We start from the raw sequence: 22562 nt of genomic DNA, 5'->3' as shown, positions 1-22562 counted from the left end.
CTTCCATTTTGACCAGGACTCATTGAAAACCAAATTCTCCATTGAAGATTTTATGTATCTGAGGATGGGAAGAGTTTTCTACAGCTTAACTCTGAGCTCCATTTCAACCTTGTTTCTCCTCTATGTCCATACCCCATGGTGCCAGCCACCCTGGGACACGGGCATCCAGTGTCTGGTGCAGGATTTCTGTGTCACGGTGCTGAGTGACAGGCATAACAGGCAACAGAAGTATTTCTACAAGATATTCCTGTATCAGGACAGCCAGCAATGACCTACCCATACACAAAACCATGACCCATGTAAATAAATCCCACTAAATCCATGCTTAATATCTTGCCAACTCAACATACACTTACCCAGACCACAAAAATACCTGCCACCATTTCATCACCACCCAACACTAGGGGAATTGTGATGGAGAGGAAGTCCGAGTGGAAAGAGACAGCAGTCTTAACCAATTGCAGTTAAAATATATTTTACACATTTTACAAAATTTTTCAAACATATATGGCCATGTGAACATTCCAAAGGGTCTCCCCAGGGCCTTGGAAGAGGACAATTCAAGGGATGGGACATGAAACTCAGGCTTCCTTAGCTTCCTCTTTAATTCGCTTCTGGATGAGAAAAGGCACAAATGAGACCAACTCTCTTCAATCGTTAATTCAGAAGAGCAGAGTGCTTTCCAGGGAGTCTGATTTCTCACATGTCCATTGGGTGCCTGGAAGTTCAGACGAACTTATTAATGATATATTTTATTCCTAAAAGAAAACCACATTGACAGAAAAATCAAATTTCTTTGAATGTCTATTCTTTATACAAAACGTATAAAAATTATAAAAATTTATTAAAAATTTATTTTAAAATGTTATTTAAAATTTACAAAAATTAAAACAATGACTTTCTGCATGTCATGGCTTAACTAGTAAATGATACAGCTTACCTGAGGGAGACCTTACAGCTTATTAACAATTTTCAGATTTCAGCCATTAGAAATGCTTACACTTACCTGATACTCGCAGACATCTTAACCTAACCCACAGACACCTGAAGCATTAACTAAATGTTATTTATTATCCTATTATGAACTAAAGTTAAAGCACTTTAAGAGGGAAAAACTAAATATATAAGGCGAGAGTGGTGGAATAATGCAGCCATTTTTCTAAGACTGTGTGGCAGGGGAGCCTGTTTCCTATTCTGTTCAAATGCCAAGCAGTATGGCTGCTTCCTCTGTTCCCATGGAAACCCCAGCGTTGCTGAAATTCAAGTTAATTTCTTACTGCCATCTGCCTGTTGAGCTACAGGGCTTTCTCCAGCAAATACCAAGCAGAGGCCTGTGAGGAGAATGGAGTTTATTTAGGAACTCCCTGGGCTGTTTCCTCGGGAGGTCAAGATTGAAAACAGATTGAGCCAAACTTTAATACTGAATTAGCTGAAGGATGAAAGGAATTACAATATACTGTATGAGCTCTTTTTAAAAATTAACTGATGTTTAATGCAAATTGACTGCACGGGATATTACAAACAGTTCATATTACATTGGACAAAGTTTGTGTAATGTTTTGTCATCCCTTTAAACTCTAAAATTGGCAAAATTTCTATGTGCTTCTTGAAAATGTTAACGATATCTTCAATCAAAGGTCACGAGCTGGTGACCCGTGATTCAGCTCTAGGCTGCAGACATGGGTTTCGGTCTGCACGGTGTTTTAAAATAGTGCTTGAATTAATTGCCAATGTCTAGAAATTAGGAAACTTCATGGGGAAAAAAAAACCACACAAACCAAAACCCTAGAATTCCATCTTTTGTCTTGAAAACTTGGAAGATGTGGCTGGCTCTGCATTCCTGCATTGTCAAAGCCAGAGCTCAGTAGCGGCTGCCCTCTCCTGCCCCTGGAAGGGGTGGGGCTGTCCCATTTGCCACAATCTCTGTCACTCTTTACTCATTTACATTTGACTACTTCATTCATTGGTGGTAGCTGCTTGGATCATTCGCATTCACAATTTCTGCCTAAAATTCATGGAATGCCCACTTCCAAAAGAGTAATACAGAAACTCTAAAACTCAAACACATGCTAGCTCCCAGAATACAGTGCTTTTACCAGCCTAAAACCTAGACTAGCAAAGTAAATATTAATCACTATTGTTTGCTTCTCTAGCATCAATTGTCTAGCATAAATTGCTTGATTTAAGTAATTTGCAGTGCTTTCCACTAAGGATCAGTAAAGTAGAAAGCTGTAAGCATGTTGGCCTTTCCATTCTCCACCTAATATTAATAATGATCACCTGGACTTGTTTGCTTCCTGGTATGGTTTGGCAGTGTCCCCACTCAAATCTCATCTTGAATTGTAGCTCCCATAGTTCCGACATGTTGTGGGAGAGACCCAGTGGGAGATAATTGAATCATGGGGGTGGTTACCCCCATGCTGTTCTCATGGTAGTGAATGACTCAAGAGATCTGATGGTTTTATACGGGGTTTCCCCTTTTGCTTGGCTCTCATTCTCTCTTGCCTGCCACCATGTAAGATGTGCCTTTTGCTTTCTGCCATGATTGTGATGCCTCCCAGCCATGTAGAATTGTGAGTCCATTAAACCTCTTTTTCTTTATAAGTTACCCAATCTCAGGTATGTCTTTATCAGCAGCATGAAAATAGACTATTACACTTCCTATGTGGCAGGCAATAGGCTTTACAGCAACTACCTATCAAGTCATTATAAGGCTCTTCATCTTATAGTTGAGAAAACTGAAGCTTAGGAAGATCAATAAATTATGCAAAGCTGAATAGCTAGTAAATAACAATCTCCAGCTTACTCAATTCTGTCCGATGGAGTATTCTACAGCCTGTGCATTAAACCACACTGCTTATTCATCCTCATTTTTATTTAAGCTTATTTACCAAGAGTGTAAACTATTTCTATTCTAAATCTGTTTTAGAATATATTCAGAATTAAGAAAAAAAAAGGTCTATGACATAGTCCTTAACCTCAAGGAGTATAGAATTTCAATGAGGACAACTGTTTTAGCAGGTTTTATTGCCCACACTGCCACAAACAAATAAATATGCAATTACAATATAATGTGATACATGTTATTATGGAGGGAAACAGAAATATGATAATACAGAGAGTTAAAGCAGGAGTTAATCAGGAGAAAAAGGATGTAAAAAGACCTTTGGAAGTACAAGAGAATATGATGCTTTGGGAAAATTGAAAGTAGTTGGCATGAGCCAAAAACAAGAACGAGCATTTCACAAAAGAATTAGTACAACTAGCCAATAATGTGGTAGGATATATACTTTGAAATATTAGCAAATGTTTTATTTTATTTTATTTATTTATTTAGCAAATGTTTTAAACAGGTATTTTCTTTCTCCCTTTGCCCTTCCCGCATTTGAAGAGCTCAGTGCTACATACTGACTGCCTTAGGGAAGTGGTGGTGTGTCTAGGCTGATGGAATCTCTCACAGCCTCATAATTTCTCCCAGTTGGGTGCCAGACTGTCACAGGGCAGCAGAATGGGTCTGTGCCCCAAAGGGGGCTCAGAAATGGTGAATTGAGCTGTCAGAATTGAAAGATCTGGCCGGGCGCGGTAGCTTACACCTATAATCCCAGCACTTTGGGAGGCCGAGGCAAGTGGATCACTTGAGGCCAGGAGTTCCAGACCAGCCTGGCCAACATGGTGAAACCCCGTCTCTACTAAAAATACAAAAATTAGCCAGGCATTTTTGTGCGCGCCTGTAGTCCCAGCTACTCAGAAGGCTGAGGTGGGAGAATCTCTTGAACCCGGGAGGTGGAGGTTGCAGTGACCCCAGATAGCACCACCGCACTCCAGTTTGGTGGCAGAGTGAGACCGTGTCTCCAAAAAAAAAGTCCTCATTGGCAGGAATAAGGAACATCTTGTTGTCACTTATCATGAAGGGATGGATGACCAAGGACCAATGGGTAGATGGTCACCTCACTTCAGTAGATTCTTGTGGGGAAGGGGTGACAGAGGCAGTCAGTTGGATAACCCCCCGACCCTGACAGCAATACTCATACCTAATGCCTTAATGCTTAGTCCCTTGGAATTTGGCTGTGATCCAGGGAAAAATGTATGGCACTGGAGATTGCTTCTATCTCCCAGTGGAATAAGGACTCACAAGCTGAGAAAATAGGTTGAGTACAGAAAAATAAAGAGTGCCTTTTGCACACCTAAATTATGGAACAAGCATCATATCATCTTTTAGAAATTACCAATAATTCCTGGGCTTGGTGACTCATGCCTGCAGTCCCAGCACTTTGGGAGGCTGACCCAGGAGGACGGCTTGAACCCAGGAGTTTGAGACGAGCCTACAGCAACAAAGCGAGGCCCCATCTCTACAAAAAGTCAAAAATTAGCTGGGTGCGGTGTCACATGCCTATGATCCCAGCTACATGGGAGGCTGAGGTGGGAGGATCACTTGAGCCCAGAAGGTCAAGGCTGCAAGTGAGCCAAGATTGCACCACTGCACTCTGGCCTGGATGACAGAGTGAGACCCTGTGTCAAAAAATAAAAAGGAAAGAAATGACCAACAATCACAGAAATACAAATGTCAACAAAATTCCATTTATTTTATGTAGCAGATTGACAAACATTAAATAGGTTGATAATTACCAGTCTGTGAAATTATTGGGAATGGGCATTTGAAAATGCTGTTGGTGGGAGAGTACACCAATATAAATGCTTTTGAGAGTAGTTTGGCATCAACTCTAAAGAAATCAATAGACACTCAAGATTAATATGTAAAGATTGCTCATTTCAGTGTTGCTTACAATAGTGAATAATTACAGTAACATACATGTCTGACAATAAGGGATTTATTAAGTTACAATAAATTATTAAAACAGAACAATATATAGCCATTGAAAGGATTGAGGTAATTCTATGCTTAGTAATATATCCAATGCTTATAATACACAGTTAAAGGGGAGAAAAGCAACTTTTCAAATGGTGTGTATAGTGTGATCAAATTCTTGTAACTACATGCTTATACTTGCATAGAAGAATTCTGTGAGGATTTTCACCAATGTGTTTACAGTGACAATCTTTGGTTGACATGATTATGAGTAATTTAAGTTCCGTGTCCATTCGACTGCTTTATACTTTCTTTTCCTTTTTTTTTTTTAAGACAGGGTCTTGCTCTGTTGCCCAGGCTAGAGTATAGTGAATGCAATCATGGCTCACTGCAGCCTCAACTTCTGGGTTCAAGTGGGAGCCCAGCTAATTTTTTAAAATTTTTTGTAGAGATGAGGTCTCGCTATGTTGCCCAGGCTGGTCTCTAACTCCTGGCCTCAAGCAATCCTCCCACCTTAGCCTCGCAAAGCACTGGGATTCCAGGCATGAGCTACCATACCTGGCTGCTTTGTATTTTCTAATTATCTTACAATGGACAGGAATTGCTTGTGTTACTATTTTCTTCCTTTTATTTAAAAAATAAAATAGTTGAGGATGGCTGAGCTGTACTATGACCATGGATGAATGATGAGGGTGGGAAACAGAGAGACACCTCAGACTCAGATCCTAAGCTCCAAGATTGGCATTTGTCCTGCCCATATCACATAGGCATTTTCCCCAACATTCCAGGAAATAACTATAAAAATGACTGACTGGGCATGGTGGCTCACACCTGTAATCCCAGCACTCTGGGAGGCTGAGGTGGGAAGATCACCTGAGGTCAGGAGTTCGACACCAGCCTGGCCAACATGGTGAAACCCATTTCTATTTTTTTTTCTTTTTCTTTTTCTTTTCTTTTCTTCTTTTTTTTTAGACAGAGTCTTGCTCTGTCGTCAGGCTGGAGTGCAGTGGCGCGATCTCGGCTCACTGCAACTTCTACCTCCCGGGTTCAAGCAATTCTCCTGCCTCAGCCTCCCGAGTAGCTGGGATTACATGCCACCACCATGTGATTTACATGCTGGTGTAAACCACGCGTACGCACCATGTGGATTACATGCTGCGCCACCATGCCCAGCTAATTTTTGTATTTTATTTAGTAGAGACAGGGTTTCACCATGGTGGCCAGGATGGTCTCGAGCTCTTGACCTCATGATCCGCCCACCTCGGCCTTCCAAAGTGCCGGGATTACCACCATGAGCCACCGCACCCGGCCGGTGAAACCCCATTTCTATTAAAAAAAAAAAAAAAAAAAAAAAGAACAAAAATTAGTCCGGTGAGGTGGCAGGCACCTGTGATCCCAGCTACTCGGGAGGCTGAGGCAGGAGAATCGCTTGAACTGGGGAGGCAGAGGTTGCAGTGAGCTGGATTGTGCCACTGCACTCCAGCCTGGGCAACAGAGTGAGACTCTGTTTCAAAAAAAAAAAAAAGAGTCAGCCATTTCTCTCAGAAGGTATCAGGAGACCTTGAGAACTAATACTTGAGCCAATATCTTAACATTTTTATTCTCATGCAAATGATTCAAATACAGATAATGTATTTTCCTTTGCCTATGTTGCCTAGGAAACAAAAATAGAGTGGCATTTCTTTAGGTGATTATTATCTGATCTCCGTCCAATATACTACAGTTATTCTCTATGCCACTGGTTCTCCTACTTTCATTCAGAGCCAGCCCAGTTGGGGACTCTGTGTGGTAGAGATTTTCAGAGCAGAACATGCTCCATTTCTGGTGCCCCTACACCCCACCCCTGGAAAAGAGGGATGGAGCCTTGAAACCTCCTCCAAGTGATTCTAATATGTCCCCACTAGACACGCTGGATCTGATCCATACTATTCCATTATTTAAAAAAAAAAACAACCCACGTATTCCCTTTAAACATCCTTTTTCTTTGTTTGACATTTGTATGTTTCCTTAGGCTGCTATAACAAATTACCACAAACTTGGGGGCTTAAAACAACAAAGACTTATTCTCTCACACTTCCGAGACCAGAAGTCCAAAATCAAGGTGTCAGGAGGGCCACACTCCTCTGACAGTCTAGGGGAGAGCCCTAACCTCTTTCAGCTTCTAGCAGCTCCCGGCCTTCCTTGCATGACAGCATCTCTCCAACCTGTGCCTCCATCTTCATGCTGTGGCCACCAACCCTGTGTATCTCTCTCTTCTTTCTCTTATGAGGACACCAACCAGTCATTGGATTTAGGACCCATCCAAAATTCAGGATACTCTCATATTGAGATCTTTAACTCACACCTGCAAAGAACTGATTTCTAAATAAGGTCACATTCACAGGTACTAGGGGTTAGGACTTGAACATATCTTCTTGGAGGATACAATTCAAGCTACTACAAGATTACACCCACATGTGCTTTAATTTTTAGGTAAGAAGCCAATTATAATCATAGCTAACATTTATTGAAAACTTAGCCAACATGCTAAGCATTTTATAAGCATTATTTCAATTAAGTTACAGCATGTTTTTCCCCACCCCCTCCATCTCCCCTCAACCACCCAAATATCCAGTTTCCATTACTTTGCCTTCTGGTAAACAGAATAGCATTTGAAAATTCTTGCCAGTGAATAAAGCAACAGCTTTCACAAGTGAAGAAGAATTGCTGCTCCTAGACAATCACTGGTTTGACCTGTTTGGTCACTTTTTGAGGCTGTACAGCTAGACTTACCCAACTGGATGTAATACCAATAGGATCTGCAAAACTCAATACCTGACACCAGGCTCTTTTTAAGGAATACAATCTCTGTCAGCTTCCAAGCGTATATCAAATGCCTGTGTCAAGCTAGACTGTCATAAAGCATTCTGCTTCTTCCCACCTTTTTAGTATAAAAATTTTCAAACATAAAGTGAATTTTTAAAATTCTACAATTAATACCCATTTTCCCACTATGTAAATTCTACATTACCATTCTGCTATTCTTGCTTTATTCTATAATTATGCATGCATCTATCCATTAATCCATCTTATTTTTCCCCCTCTAAGTACTTCAGCATGCATATCATTAAACCAGACCAGAACACAGGCTCTTTGGAGGCAGGCAGATCCCCTAAGAGAGGAAAGAGGGAGGTCAGCTGAGGACGCACTCTTCCTTCTTCTACACTTAACCGATTAACCCAGGAACTCCTTTTGCCACAGGAGAAGTAAGAAGTAGCAAGAGAAGCCAGGAGTGGGACAGTGAGGATCTCTCTCCACAAGGAAACAGGAAGAAGGGGGGAATGTATTCCCATAAAAGGATACACTGAATAATGTAATGGATAAACATTTTCAATGACCAATACAACAAATTATTGGCATACTCAACACTACTGCCAAGCAATGATTTGGACTTCAGTAATTCTAGTCTGTTCCATTTTCCACAATTCTCCTATGACTGTAACCATCTCTGTTTCTCTTTGCTTTGATTTGCCTTTGCCCTCATTCTGTCATACTCCAAAAGGACATCTCCATGAATTTAATACTAGAGCCATATCACATTGAGAATTAATACTAGAGCCAATATCTTAACATTTTTATTATCATGCAGATGGCTCAAATACAGATAATGTATTTTCTTTTGCCTATGTTGCCTAGGAAACAAAAATAGTGTGGCATTTCTTTAGGTGATTATTATCTGATCTGCATCCAATATACTGCAGCTATTCTCTATGCCACTGGCTCTCCTACTTTCATTCAGAGCAAGCCCAGTTGGGGACTCCATGTGGTAGAGATTTTCAGAGCAGAGTATGAAAATCTTCACGTGATATGGTTTGAATTTGTGACACTGCCGAAATCTTATGTTGAATTGGAATCTCCAATGTTGGAGGAGGGGTTTGGTGGGAGGTGATTGGATCATGGGAGCAGACTTCCCCCTTGCTGTTCTTGTGATAATGAGTGAGTTCTCACAAGATCTGGTTGTTTAAAAGTATATAGCACCTCCCCACTTCTCTCTCTTCCTTCTGCTCCAACCGTGTAAGACATGTCTGCTTCCCCTTTACCTTCCCCCATGATTGTAAGTTTCCTGAGGCCTCCCCAACCATGCTTCCTGTAGAGCCTGTGGAACTGTGAGCCAATTAAATGTCTTTTCTTTATAAATTAACCAGTCTCAAGTATTTTACAGTAGTGCAAGAACAGACTAATACACGATGCAAAGAGGAATGTGGTGGCCTGTGGTGATTGACTCACATCCCAAATCATTCCCTGATCCTTTGATCACTCCCTGATCAAAGAAGAAAAAGAATTATTTATTTCTATCCCCTGTCTGCAAAATTCCATGAAAGTTCTAAAATTAGTCCAGCTTGGGTCACATGTCTATTCAGGACCAATCACTGAAGTTAAGAGGATAAGGAACAGTGATCAGCCCAACTTGGGTCATGAGTCAGCCCGCCAACCCCTGTGCAAAAAGGGATAAGGTCTATTATAGAAAGAAGTTAGGGGTGCTGGGCTTCACTGGGAACACAGAGGAAATCTAATGTTCTCATTTATTCTATAACCCTTTTCTTCCAAGTCCCACTCCACTCATAAGTTCTGTTAAAAGTTGAAGCGTCTACTGATATTTTCTTTTTTCTTTCTTTCTTACTTTTTTTTTTTTTTTTTTGAGGTAGGGTCTTTCTTGTTCTATCACCCAGGCTGGGGTGCTGGAGTACAGTAGAGCAATCATAACTCACTACAGCCTCAAGCTCCTAGGTTCAGGCGATCCTGCCTCAACCTTCTGAGTAGCTGGGACTACAGGTGCACGCCACAGTACCCGGCTAATTTCTTTTTAAGTTTATGTAGAGACGGGGTTTCAAGATGTTGACCAGGCTGGTCTCAAATGTGTGGCTTCAAGCTACTCTCCTGCCTCAGCCTTCCAAAGTGTTGGGATTACAGGCATGAGCCACCATGCCCAGCTATGGATATTATATAGAGAAACAACCCTCTAGCAAACAGGGTTTTGTTTTGCAGCAGAGTCTCACTCTGTTGCCTAGGCTGGAGTCTAGTGGCATGATCGTAGCTCACTGTAGCCTGGAACTCCTGGGCTCAAGTGATCCCCCTGCCTCAGCCTCCCGAGTAGTTAGGAATTCAGGCACAAGCCATGACACCCAGCTAAATTTTTTATTTTTTGTAGAGACAGGGTCTTGCTATGTTGCCCAAACTGGTCTGGAACTCCTGGTCTCAAGCGATCCTCCCACTCCCAAAGCACTGGGATTACAGGTGTGAGCCCTGTGTCCAGCCACAAATAGTTTTTATGACACTTTATGGGCAACACTTTTTTTTTAGAAAAAAACTTTTTTCATATTATGACACTTTAGAGGCAATGAACTGTTTAGATTATAAAAACTTTTAGTTTTCATATTATGACACTCAAGAGGCAATGACATGTTTAGATTAAATGAGTAATTAACAAAAGATTAACATGCTTTTATAGCAAGTTCTATTAACAGTTTTTATTAAGAATGATCATAAAATTCTTTGTTCTTAAAATTTTTGCTGAGTAAAATAGAAAATTTTAAGGGTGAATCCAAATGCCTAAGGAAATTGGTATGAAGGGAAGAATAAACTGTTTAACCTCTATTTAACCTTTCCTAGCATGTTTATTTAAACGTTCTGCCAATGTTGATATGATTCACTCAAGAATGTAACCCAGGTTATGTACAGTTAGATATAATTTATTTACAAATCTGGAGAACTTTAGTTGCCTCTATAACAAACTTTAAGAAAATAAACTGAATGTGCAATGGCTTTAATCAAATAGTGTCAACATATAAAAGTAAAAACAAAATTGAGACAATTCCAACCCTTAGCAACTTTGTTTTTCCAACTCAAGAATGTGCCCAGTAGTCAAATAAAGAGATATTAGAACAGATACTGATAACACAAATCCAGTATCTCTTATATCAAAATCTCACCCATTTCTCCAACTTTAATATCAAGAAGCAACCCATTCTATCAAAAGCAAAATAAAACTCACCAAACACCATTTTATTTTGCAAAAACTACAATCTTATCTTGTGACAATGTTAGCAGAACTAAATTTCTAGAATTATTTCTCTTTCCCAGCACATGGATTAAAAAATCTCAAATACCTTGACTTCAGAGCTAAATCCTATAAGCAACTGGAACTTGGGGGGAAATGCACTTTAAAATATAATTAGGCCAGGTACAGTGGCTCACACCTGTAATCCTAGCACTTTGGGAGGCTGAGGCAGGCAGATCATCCTGAGCTCAGGAGCTCGAGACCAGCCTGGGCAACATGGTGGAACCCCGTCTCTACCAAAAATACAAAAAATAATTAGCCAGGCGTGGTGGTGGGTGCCTGTACTCCCAGCTACTCGGGAGGCTGAGGCAAGATAATCGCTTGAACCTGGGAGGTGGAGGTTGCGGTGAGCTGAGATCATGCCACTGCACTCCAGCCTGGGCTACAGAGTGAGACCCTGTCTCAAAAATATATAAATAAATAAATAAATAAATAAATAAATAAAAATAATCAGGGCCAGTGGCTCACACCTGTAATCCCCACACTTGGGGAGGTAAAGTAGGAGGATAGCTTGAGCCCAGGGTTCAAGACCAGCCTGGGAAACACAGTGACACTTTATTTTTACGTAAAAAATATTAAAAATTAGTGGGCTGTGGTGGCCTGCACCTGTAGTCCCAGCTATTTGGGAGGCTGAGGTGGGAGGATTGCTTGAGCCCAGAAGTTCGAGGCTGCAGTGAGCTACCACTGGTACACTTCATAATGTAAAGCCCAAAGAGTAGCAATGGGTCCAATATATCTCTAATTGGCCCTAATTACACCTATGTGTCCTCATCAGACTAACACTGTCATATAACACTTTTACCTTGAACCCAACCAAAGAGACTGGGTCCTGCACAGTCATCACTCAGCATTCAAGGAATTACTTCCCCAGATACTTCCTGCCTCTCTTACTTCCTTCTCTTCAATTCCCTTGAATATACTTCGACACATCATGCCACTGCACTCCAGCCTGGGTGACAGAGCAAGACCTCAGCTCAAAAAAAAAAGGGGTGGGTAATCAAGGGTGGAAATGAACTATCAAATCGCTCCGCCATAAGACTGCTTCAGATATTGAACTTAGGGTTATTTCAGAGCTGTCAAATAAACTCTGGCTTGATCCTAAACCAAATGCCCTTGAGGCTACCCAACCAAATGCCAGGGTCCCCCATAGCACTGTGATATGACCCTTTTGGACTCTTCCAATGCATGTTCTGCTCCTGCTTTGCCGACAGTCTTTCTGCCATGGGAAATCTTGCCTACTGGTCCTAAAAGCCTGGGTGAAGTTTCCCCACAATGGAATTAGCCCCCTATTCTGAATCCCCTTGGAGAGAGGATAATCGAGTTGGACAGTTGAAACATAACAGGAAAGCAGTTCCTCTAGGTTCCTGTACCAGGAAATAGCTCCTAGTGCCAAGATAACTCCAGTGCCAAGACCCCAATCATATGGAGGTTGACATGCTGTGTTTCATCTCACTGCTACTGAAGGAATAATGCTTTGCAAAAATCATGATGTCGAAAGTGCATCCTGTTCGGCATAGAGCCTTGAGCAAACACAGAAACCTTTGTCCCTGCTTGTATCATATGGTGGACAAAGACTTCCAGTCATAATTCTCTTCTCATTTTGGACATGAAAATCAACCCTAAAAAAATAATAAATAAAAACAGAAAAATAAATGCAAGACATTTGAACACTGGAACCACTGAGCCAGACCAAAGGTCAATCTTTTGTGTTTGTGAGTGGAAACTAATGAATGTTTCAAGGCATGGTGTAATTGGGCTTCATAATGTAAAGCCCAAAGGGTAGCAATGGGTCCAATATATCTCTAATTGGCCTTAATTACAGCCTATATGTCCTCATAAGACTAACTCTGTCATATAACACTTCTACCTTGAACCCAACCAAAGAGACTGGATCCTGCCTAGTCATCACTCAGCATTCAAGAAATTACTTCCCAAAATTCCTGCTTCTCTTACTTCCTCCTCTTCAATTCCCTTGAAAGGTGAATTCCCACTTTTTTTTTTGGTATAGCCCCTCCATTTTAATGCACTGATAAATGCCTGTTCTGGATTCTAGCCCAAAGTTCCATTTCTTGATCTGTAAACTCCTATGTCCCTCTGACAATTCTTTGTCACAAATAGGTCATTGGGAGCCACCTACTATGTTAGCATTGCCACTTCACCCAGGAAGGTCACACCAAGTATGGCTGAGCCTTCCAAAAATACTCTTTGATGGGTAAAGCATATACCTGGGTTAACTGCTCGCCCTTTATAATATATCACTTTTCTTATTTGCAGGAAACTACTCAGTTAAGGCACCTACACCAGTAACTTTCAACCTCGGCTACACATTGGCATCAACTGGGAAGTTTTAAAGACCTATTTATGCCTGCATTTTACACCCAGAGTCTGGCTTAATGAATATAGGGTGGAACAGAGATTCTTCAAAAATTACAAGGTTGAGAATTCCTAATTTGGAAACATACATTTCAGTTCAAGCCAATTTAGCCCTTCTCCACATTCATCTTCACAGGCCAAAAAGTTTAAATCCTTTTAGTATGACTTCTTACAGAATCCGTCCATCCTCTTGATTATTTTAACTGCTACTTTCAACTCACTAAAGTTTGTGATGTTAATGTGGACAAGGTGAAATAAATAATTGTTACCATTTACAGACCACAGCAGCTAGAAGTCAAATGAATGGAAATGATCATATTGAAGCTTCTCAAAGGAAGGGATATACCTTATTCATCTTTGTCTTTCCACAGTATCCTACCATGGTACTGATACAGAAGGTAGAGATTATTTAGGCAGATAGTAAGGGCAACAGAATCCTCAGCAGAATTTCCCTTTTAACAAAAAGCAGCCTCCAAATCATTTCTCTTCTAACAAAGAGCAGCCTGAAAAATCGAGCTGCAGACATAGATAAGCAAGCTGGAAGCTTGCACCGGTGCATGCCGGCAGCTGTGCCAATAGAAAAGGGCTATCTGAGGGTCAGTCATGTTCAACACGGAGGCTCCATCTTCTCTTTTCTTTGTCACCATGTGTATAGTAAAGGAACAGGTAACATGGCACCTGCCAGGTAGAGAACCCGTTTGCATAATAAAAGATTAGACTGGGGGTGGCCAGATTCTCATGCACTATGCTAATGGCACACCTAGCCCTAACCAGTTTTTCATGTGCTATGCAAATGAAATTGCATTGTTCAACCAATCTTTCATGCCCTATGTAAATCAGACACCACCTCCTCAAGTTCATCTATAAAACCTCTTACACTTCACTGGGGACTGGAAGACCTGCTCAAGACCCCTCTCTCTACAGGAGAGAGCTTTTCTCTTTCTTTTGCAACCCTTGCCTCCAGAGCTCAAGCAATTCTCTATTAAACTTCCACTCTTAACCTCACTCCTTGTGTGTCAGTGTCCTTGATTTCCTTGGCGTGGGACAATGAACCTTGGGTATTACCCCAGACAAACAATACTGCTTCAGTAGTTTGACCAAAGTAGGCACCTAATACATATTTAGGAGGAAAAGTTAGATAACCTATATGTAATATCTGCTTCAAATTTTTTGAAATATCTGGGCCAGGCACAGTGGCTCACACCTGTAATCCCAGCACTTTGGGAGGCCAGGGTGAATGGATCACTTGAGCTCAGGAGTTTGAAACCAACCTGGACAACATGGCAAAACCCCATTTCTACCAAAAATTAAAAAAAATTAACAGTGCACAGCGCACGTGCCTGTAGTCACAACTACTCAGGAGGCTGAAGTGAGAGAACTGCTTGAGCTCTGGAGGCGAGGGTTGCAATGAGCTGAGATGGCACCACTCGCTGTACTTTAACCTGGTGACAGAGTAAGACTCCATCTCAAAAAATAAATAAATATATTTAAAATAATTAAAAATAAAATAAAAATATCTGCAATATATAAGATGTGCATGTAGTTGAATAATAGTTTGGGGGGAGGAAGCAACCAATATTTTTTCAATTCATTTTTTTAGCAGCTTTATTAGGATATAAGTCATATGTGATACAATCCACCAATTTAAAATATACAACTCATTGGTTTTAGTATATTCACAAAGTTGCACAACCATCCCCACCATCAATTTTAGAATACTCATCACCTAAAAGGAAACCTCCTACCCAGTAGCAGTCACTCCCATTCCTCCCCCAAGCCCTAGCAACCACTATTTTATGTCTCTATGAATTTGTCTATTCTGGACATTCATATATACAAAGTTATACAATATAAGGTCTTACATGTCAGGCTTCTTTCACTTCCCATAATGCCTTCAAGGTTCATCCAATATTGTCTCATGTACCAGCACTTCATTAATTTTTATCACCAAATAATATTTCATTATATGAATATAAAGCATTTTATCCATTCATTAGTTGATGGACATTTGGGTTATTTTCACTTTGGGCTACAATGAATAATGCTGCTGTGAACACTTGTTTTTGTGTGGACATATATTTTTATTTCTATTGGAGTAGAATTGCTGGGTCATATGGCAACTCTATGTTTAATGTTTTGAGAAATTCCCAAACCATTTTCCACATTTGCTGCACCATTTCACATTGTCACAGTCTGCCCTATCCTCCTCCTCTCCCCCATTCAAGCACTTAGGTCTTTCTTTTCCCATTGCCTCAGGAGAAGGATGTGACTGGCTGAAAGAAGAAAAAAAGAGTGTTTCTGACTTTCATTTCTAAAAGCCTTAGGAAACCAGTGAAGACTGGCAGAATAAATGTAAAAAAAAAAAAAAAAAGGAAAAAGGAATTAGAGAGAGAGGACTTCCCTCATTCCACTCCACCCTAATCTTCAATACAAAGAAAAATTCCTTCCAGGGCTGAGAAGCGAACAAGAGATCAGAGAGAAGAGATAAGAAGGCAGCTGTTTCGGGGTCCCAAGGAGGTTGTTAGATGGGCAACATGCTTTCCTTATTCAGTAGACTGACAAAGCTCAGGGAGGAAATTGCTGCATAGGACATCTAGGCTCCTGGGTCTTTAGAGTCTTGCAGACATTTCCTCATCCCAGCATGGCAAGAAGAACCGATGGTTGAGCGCACTCTAAGCTAACACAGAAGGGCCAGATTGGCAATGAGAAAAGAAAAATAGCTCAGAGCTGTCTGAGCTATATGGAGGTATGCAGGCCCAGAGAGACATGAGTATGAAACTTCAATCATTCCCCACAAAATGCCCCCTCCACATATCCCATACCGGGGGGCAACTATTTAAAGTCATTTTGTCCCCAACTACCTGCCTTGCCCATTATCCTCATGTTCCTGGAATTTGTGAGACAAAGAACAATGGATAACCAATAGCTTGCATAATTCTAATGTAACTTCTTGGTAAACAACTCAACAACTGCTTCTTCTTTCCCTTTAAAAATCCACTTGTAACTGCTGCCAATCAGAGTGTCTATTCAGAGCAATTTGAATCGGTGCTCCTTGGTTGCAACTCTTAAGCTTGGCCCAAATTAACTATACTTACATTAATTTTGCCTCAGCTTCTTCCTTTTGAAACTGCTTTTGCAAAATTATGACAGTAAGAGAAATCTGACCTTGACTCCATCTTGCTTCTGACCTCCAAGCTGTCTTTGATCATTGCTGGCTATAGGCCAGGCTAACTTTAGGAGGAATATAGTTTATAGTTTAACTTGAAAGTAAGAATAATAGTACCTCCCCAAAACTAACCCCCTCCTTGCTCAGGGACCAAAAACCACCTTTTTAAAACTAAAGAAAGGCCACAAGATTAGGATAGGGGGGCCTGACTTGGCTCAAATGTAGGCATAGTTTCTATAATCCCTTGCTGCTCAGGGGTCATATGGCCAGAGGTCACAAGACTTGTGACTTTCCCAGTTGCCCTTACAGATAAATAACGTCACTATTATAGAACCTAAGGATTGGTTTCTTTGAGATGTTTTTCAGACTGACCCCCACCCGGACTCGGAACTCACGACTCAACTAATCCTGTGGCCCCACCCAGAGGTAGACACAGCACATGAGGCCAGTTTTCCACATCCTATGATTTCATCCTAAACCAATCATCCCTAGCCTCCTGCCCACAAGATTGTCCATAAAAACCCTAACCTCCAAGTCATCAGGGAGACAGATTTGAGTGATAACTCCAGTTCTCCCACACAGGCCGGCCTCATGTCAATTAAGCTCTTTCTCTACTGCAATGCCCTGGTTTCAGTGAATTAACTTTGTCTTTGCAGTGGGCAGGAAGAACTTATCAGGCGATTATGCTTTAGGTTGATAGCAGGATTGAAGGACACATCAGTGGCAATGTGCAGAGATGGAGGACCTGGGACCTACACTCAAACACCTTGGATCTACATAAACCTCCCAGAATTTAGATTTAATCTCGGAGAAAGAGGTGGTAAGGGAAGCCCATAATGATTAAGATTAATTTTCTACCAGTCTAGAAAAATACAGGTTCAAAATTCAGTTGTGTTTCTTGTTTGTTTTTTTTTTGAGACGGAGTCTCGCTCTGTTGCCCAGGCTGGAGTGCAGTGGCACAATCTCGACTCACTGCAACTTCCGCCTCCCAGGTTCAAGCGATTCTCCTGCTTCAGCCTCCCGAGTAGCTGGGACTGCAGGCGCACGCCACCATGCTCAGCTAATTTTTGTGTTTTTAGTAGAGACAGGGTTTCACCATGTTGGTCAGGCTGGTCTCGAACTCCTGACCTCATGATCCACCCACCTTGGCCTCCCAATGTGCTGGGATTACAGGCATCAGCCACCACACCCAGCCTCAGTTGTGTTTTTGATATCAGACTAGGTTTATTCTGCCCACACTCAGCAAGTCAATCACTGTGATGATGGGTTTTGCAAAAGAAACAGTTTACTCACAAGGCAGCCAAGGAAGGAGGTGGGAGACCCAGAGGGATGTTTATGGGATAGAGGAGCAAGGTGGTCTGAGGCAAGGGGAAAAGTAATTAGGGATAAGGAAAAGTGAGTTAATCCACAATCTGTGCATGCATAGTCTAGCTTCATGGCTCTTCATAGAACACATGTTCTGAAAATGGCAGTGTTAGCATGATCTGCGGGTAGAATTTTTGGCCCTCTAATGTCAAAATGTCACCTCTCAGGCATTCTCCCAGGGCCAGTTGAATGGTTGATGGTCTTAACCAGCTTGAACTGGACAAGAGCTGCCCCTTAGCTCCTGAAAAACAACCTTAAGCAACCGTTACTATGGTGACCCACAGTCAGAGATGTTATCTATAAGGAAGCTAGTAGGAGTTTAGTTCTGTATTATTTGGCTTTATGACTTGCTAGTGGGAGTTTTTAGATCAACTAGAAGTAAGTGGTTAAAAGCAAGCAGGGCAGGTTAAGTTTGGTGGGCTTAATCAAGTTAACCCTCAGTAAAATTTTGGCAAAGTGAAGAAAATCGTATTTTTGAGGCACACACTGAGATTAGTATCCACCACATAAACTTAGAAAAAAGACTAAAGAAATCAAATGTTCAATAAATATATGAAAAGACACACTCACTGCTGAAAGTACCATGTGCAGTAAGCATACGGAACAAAAGGAATTTTTCTAAATTGCTAATACAGCAATCAGTGGAAACCACCACTTTGGAGAGCAAGTTAGCAGTACTCAGTAAAATTGAACAGTGGTAGATCCTATGACCCAGCCACTGCATTTCTAGGTATATACTCTGGAGAACTCTTGCATAAGGATGCCAAGAGATATGCAAAAGAATGCTCACTGTAATACTTGTAATGTTACGTAATGGTAAAAATAAACTTAAAACAAGCTAAGAGTTCATCAACAGGGGAATAAATGAATAAATTGTCCCACATGCATTCAAGGGAATTCTATGCAGCCTTGCCTCCAAAAATGTGATGCCCAACCAGCAGCGTTGGCTTCAGTTGAGAACTTCAGACATACCAAATCAGAATCTGTACTTGAACAAGATCCTGTAGTGATTCATGTGCCAATTAAGGTTCAAGAAGGGCTGTTCTTACAGTTAAATGAATGAACTATGGCTCCTTGTGTCAACTTGGATAACTCTTAAAAATATAATTTCAGAGAAAAAAATACAAGCTGCCAAAGTTTAGTACAGTATTATTGAGTCAGGATAGATAGTAAAGGAAATAACCATGTCCTTGGGACATGAAAACTGCACCGTCAACACATGAGCTGGTAACCATGTCAGTTACCATGTCTGTTATGTGAGACACAGCAACTGCACCAGCAACGTAACAAACCCCAGCACTCACATTGTGATCAAGCCCATCCAAGCAGAACTATCTTCAGGGACTTTCCCCTGTAGAAAGCATGCGCATTTTAATTTTACTTGTCCTCAGATTGACCCTTTGCTCATTATAATAGTAAAAAACACACCCCTGGATGGAGATTGAAGATGCTAATGAGACATGTGATATATGAACAAGCACGTACAGCTACTGAGAATACCCAAAAGACCACCTATAATATACTTACTAGCAACATCCTTTCCCACCCGTTATGAATAATTATGTGATATGGTTTGGCTGTATGTCTTCTCCCAAATCTCATGTTGAATTGTAATCTCCAGTGTTGAGGGAGGGACCTGGTGGGAGGTGATTGAATCATGGGGGCAGATTTCCTCCTTGCTCTTCTCGTGATAGTGAGTGAGTTCTCATGAGATCCAATGGTTTAAAACTGTGTGGCACTTCCCCCTTCTCTCTCTCTTGCCACCATGTGAAGAAGATGTTTGCTTCCCCTTCACCTTCTGCCATGATTATAAGTTTCCTGAGGCCTCCCAGTCATGCTTCCTATGAAGCATGTGGAACTGTGAGTCAATTAAACGTCTTTTCTTCATAAATTACCCAGGCTTAGGTAGTTCTTTATAGCAGTGTGAGAATGGACTATTACAGAAAATTGGTACCAAGAGTGGAGTATTGCTAAAAAGATACCTGAAAATGTGGAAGCAACTTTGGAACTGGGTAATGGGCAGAGGCTGGAACAGTTTAGAGGGCTCAGAAGAAGACAGGAAGATGATGGAAGATTTAGAACTTCCTAGAGATTTGTTGAATGGTTGTAACCAAAACACTCATAGTGATATGGACAATGAAGTCCAGGCTGAGGTGCTCTCAGATGGAGATGAGGAACTTATAGGAAACTGGAGTAAAGGTCACTCTTGCTATGCTTTAGGAAAGAGACACAGCATTTTGTCCCTGCCCTAGAGATCTGTGGAACTTTGAACTTGAGAGAGATGATTTAGGGTATCTGGCAGAAGAAATTTCTAAGTAGCAAAGCATTCAAGATGAGACCTGGCTGTTTCTAAAAGTGTACACTCATGTGTGTGAACAAAGAGATTATCTGAAACTGAAACTTCTGTTTAAAAGAGAAGCAGAGCATAAAGGTTTGGAAAATTTGCAGCCTGGTTGTGTGGTAGAAAAGAAAAAATTTTCTGGGGAGAAATTTAAGCCTGCTACAGAAATTTCCATAAGTAAAGAGGAACTGAATGTTAATAGCCAAGACAATGGAGAAAATGTCTCCAGGATATGTCAGAGACCTTTGTGGCAGCCTTTCCCATCACAGGCCCCAGACGGACATGTGTTGTTAAGTGAAAAAATAAACCTCTACTATTTTAAGCCACTGAGATTGTGGGGTTGTTTGTTACAGCAGCATAACCTAGCCTCTCCTGACTGATACAGAGGGAAATCCTGAGATAAAGTTACTGCTTCTTTTGACATGGTCACAACCAGCACAATCCTCAGTTGAAGTTATACCATTCCCCTCCACAACCTGGCTAACTTAGCAAAAAAGCAAAATAAAACAGAAACAAAGCAAAAAGAACACAGAATCCCCAGAGGCTTTATTAATGGAGGTATCACTATATGCCTCTGATGAAGGAGCCTACATGGTCCTCCCACAAGCATTGATTCTGGTTCTAAGGTATCATCTGGGGCCCAATCTCCTGGGCAGCTCTGAAGCTGAGAACATACTGCTCAAGAAAGGATGCTGTTTTTTTTTTTTTTTCTTTATTATACTTTAAGTTTTAGGGTACATGTGCACATTGTGCAGGTTAGTTACATATGTATACATGTGCCATGCTGGTGCGCTGCACCCACTAACTCGTCATCTAGCATTAGGTATATCTCCCAATGCTATCCCTCCCCCCTCCCCCCTCCCCACCACAGTCCCCAGAGTGTGATATTCCCCTTCCTGTGTCCATGTGATCTCATTGTTCAATTCCCACCTATGAGTGAGAATATGCGGTGTTTGGTTTTTTGTTCTTGCGATAGCTTAAGGATGCTGTTTTTCCTCTTGTTTCCAGGTCAAAGATTGAGTTCCCAGAGGTGAATTAACAAGTGAATGTTTAAGATCTGTTATACTCAGAAGCTTTCAAAATCTTTTTCACAGTATTTACCACTGACTCATTATTTCATACCTGTATATTTTCTTATAAATGTGTTTGTTCTTCTGAGTAATAAAAAGGAAAAAACTGCCTAATGCAGCCAGGTGATCTCTAGAAGGGAATTAACTGCTATAATTTTTTTGGTTTTAGAGACAGGGTCCCACACTCTATCACCTAGGCTGGAGTTCAGTGGCATGACATAGCTCATTGTAGCCTCAAACTCCTGAGTTTAAGTGATTCTCTCATCTCAGCCCCCCAAGTAGCTAGGACTATAGGCATGCACCACCACGCCTAGCTATTTTTATTTTTATTTTTAGTAGAGACAGATCTCTCTATATTGCCCAGGCTGGTCTCAAACTCCTGCCCTCAAGGGATCCTCCTGCCTTGGCTTCTGAAAGCATTGGGATTACAGGTGTAAACCTCCGTGCCTTGCCTAACTATTACAACTTTGACCTAATTCCTACAGACATTTTCTTTAGTTGCCTTGTGCAAAGTACTTTATTTCAAGTGCTAGGAAGAATACCTAGAGAACTGCTCATCTCATCAACTAAGGCTTTCCTCTCAGTATGAAGCTCTTTTACCTCAGCCTTTATGTGGTTTTGTTTCTGAGATAAGATCTCTTAAACTCTTGATTGATTGCTGAGAATATTTAAACTTTATTTATTCAGTGGACTGATACAATAAATATTTAAACTTTATCCAGTGGATTGAGTAAATTTATTTAATCAATTGAAAACTTAATTTGTTTTCAACTGATTAAGGAGACATTCAGAAGATCAAAAATGTTATTCATCAAAGAGCATCCATCTGTAACAAGAGAAATATTCTGAAGTTGGTGTTCAGATGTTGGTGTAGAGGTAGTCTACAGATTTTTGGAAACTCAGTTTGAATAGCTACTTCGAGAGAAAAGAGAGGCACCTCCATGTGGTTGTCAGCATGCCCGGTTGTTATAAGCTGGACAACTGAAAACTACTTGAAATCTAAGAGGGTCTTTCCACTGTCTTCCCGGCTCCCTCCAGCTGGATTACTCCACTCCACCTTCTGGTCTCAGGCTAAGTGTTGCTGCCTCAACAAATTATCCCTGGCCCCCTAATTAGGTTGGGCCCCTCATATACTCTCAGATACAACTCCATATTTCCTTCTTAGCTATCACAATTATCACTAAATAAGCATTTCTGTAATAATTTATTTACATTCACCTCCAATAAATCATGAGCTCTATGACACCAGTGATCTTATCTGTATTGCATGCTGCTCTTCCGGCTCCCAATTGATTCATTCAACAAATATTTATCAAGTGTCTCTTACGTGCCAGACTCCATGC

General features: G+C 41.0%; 1 long non-coding RNA gene across 1 annotated transcript; it reads right to left on the bottom strand.

The window, feature by feature from the left end:
• Nucleotides 1–450: 450 nt before the first annotated feature.
• LOC117979951 (uncharacterized) lies at nt 451–1171 on the bottom strand. The gene is made up of 2 exons (XR_004671029.1): nt 1007–1171; nt 451–758 (listed from the first exon to the last, which is right to left on the bottom strand). It is a non-coding gene; the product is annotated as an uncharacterized LOC117979951 (long non-coding RNA).
• Nucleotides 1172–22562: the final 21391 nt, after the last annotated feature.

Source organism: Pan paniscus, chromosome 3 (genome assembly GCF_029289425.2).
Source record: "Pan paniscus chromosome 3, NHGRI_mPanPan1-v2.0_pri, whole genome shotgun sequence".
In the NCBI taxonomy this organism is placed as follows: Eukaryota; Metazoa; Chordata; class Mammalia; order Primates; family Hominidae; genus Pan; species Pan paniscus.
This window is presented reverse-complemented; position numbering and strand designations above follow the sequence as displayed.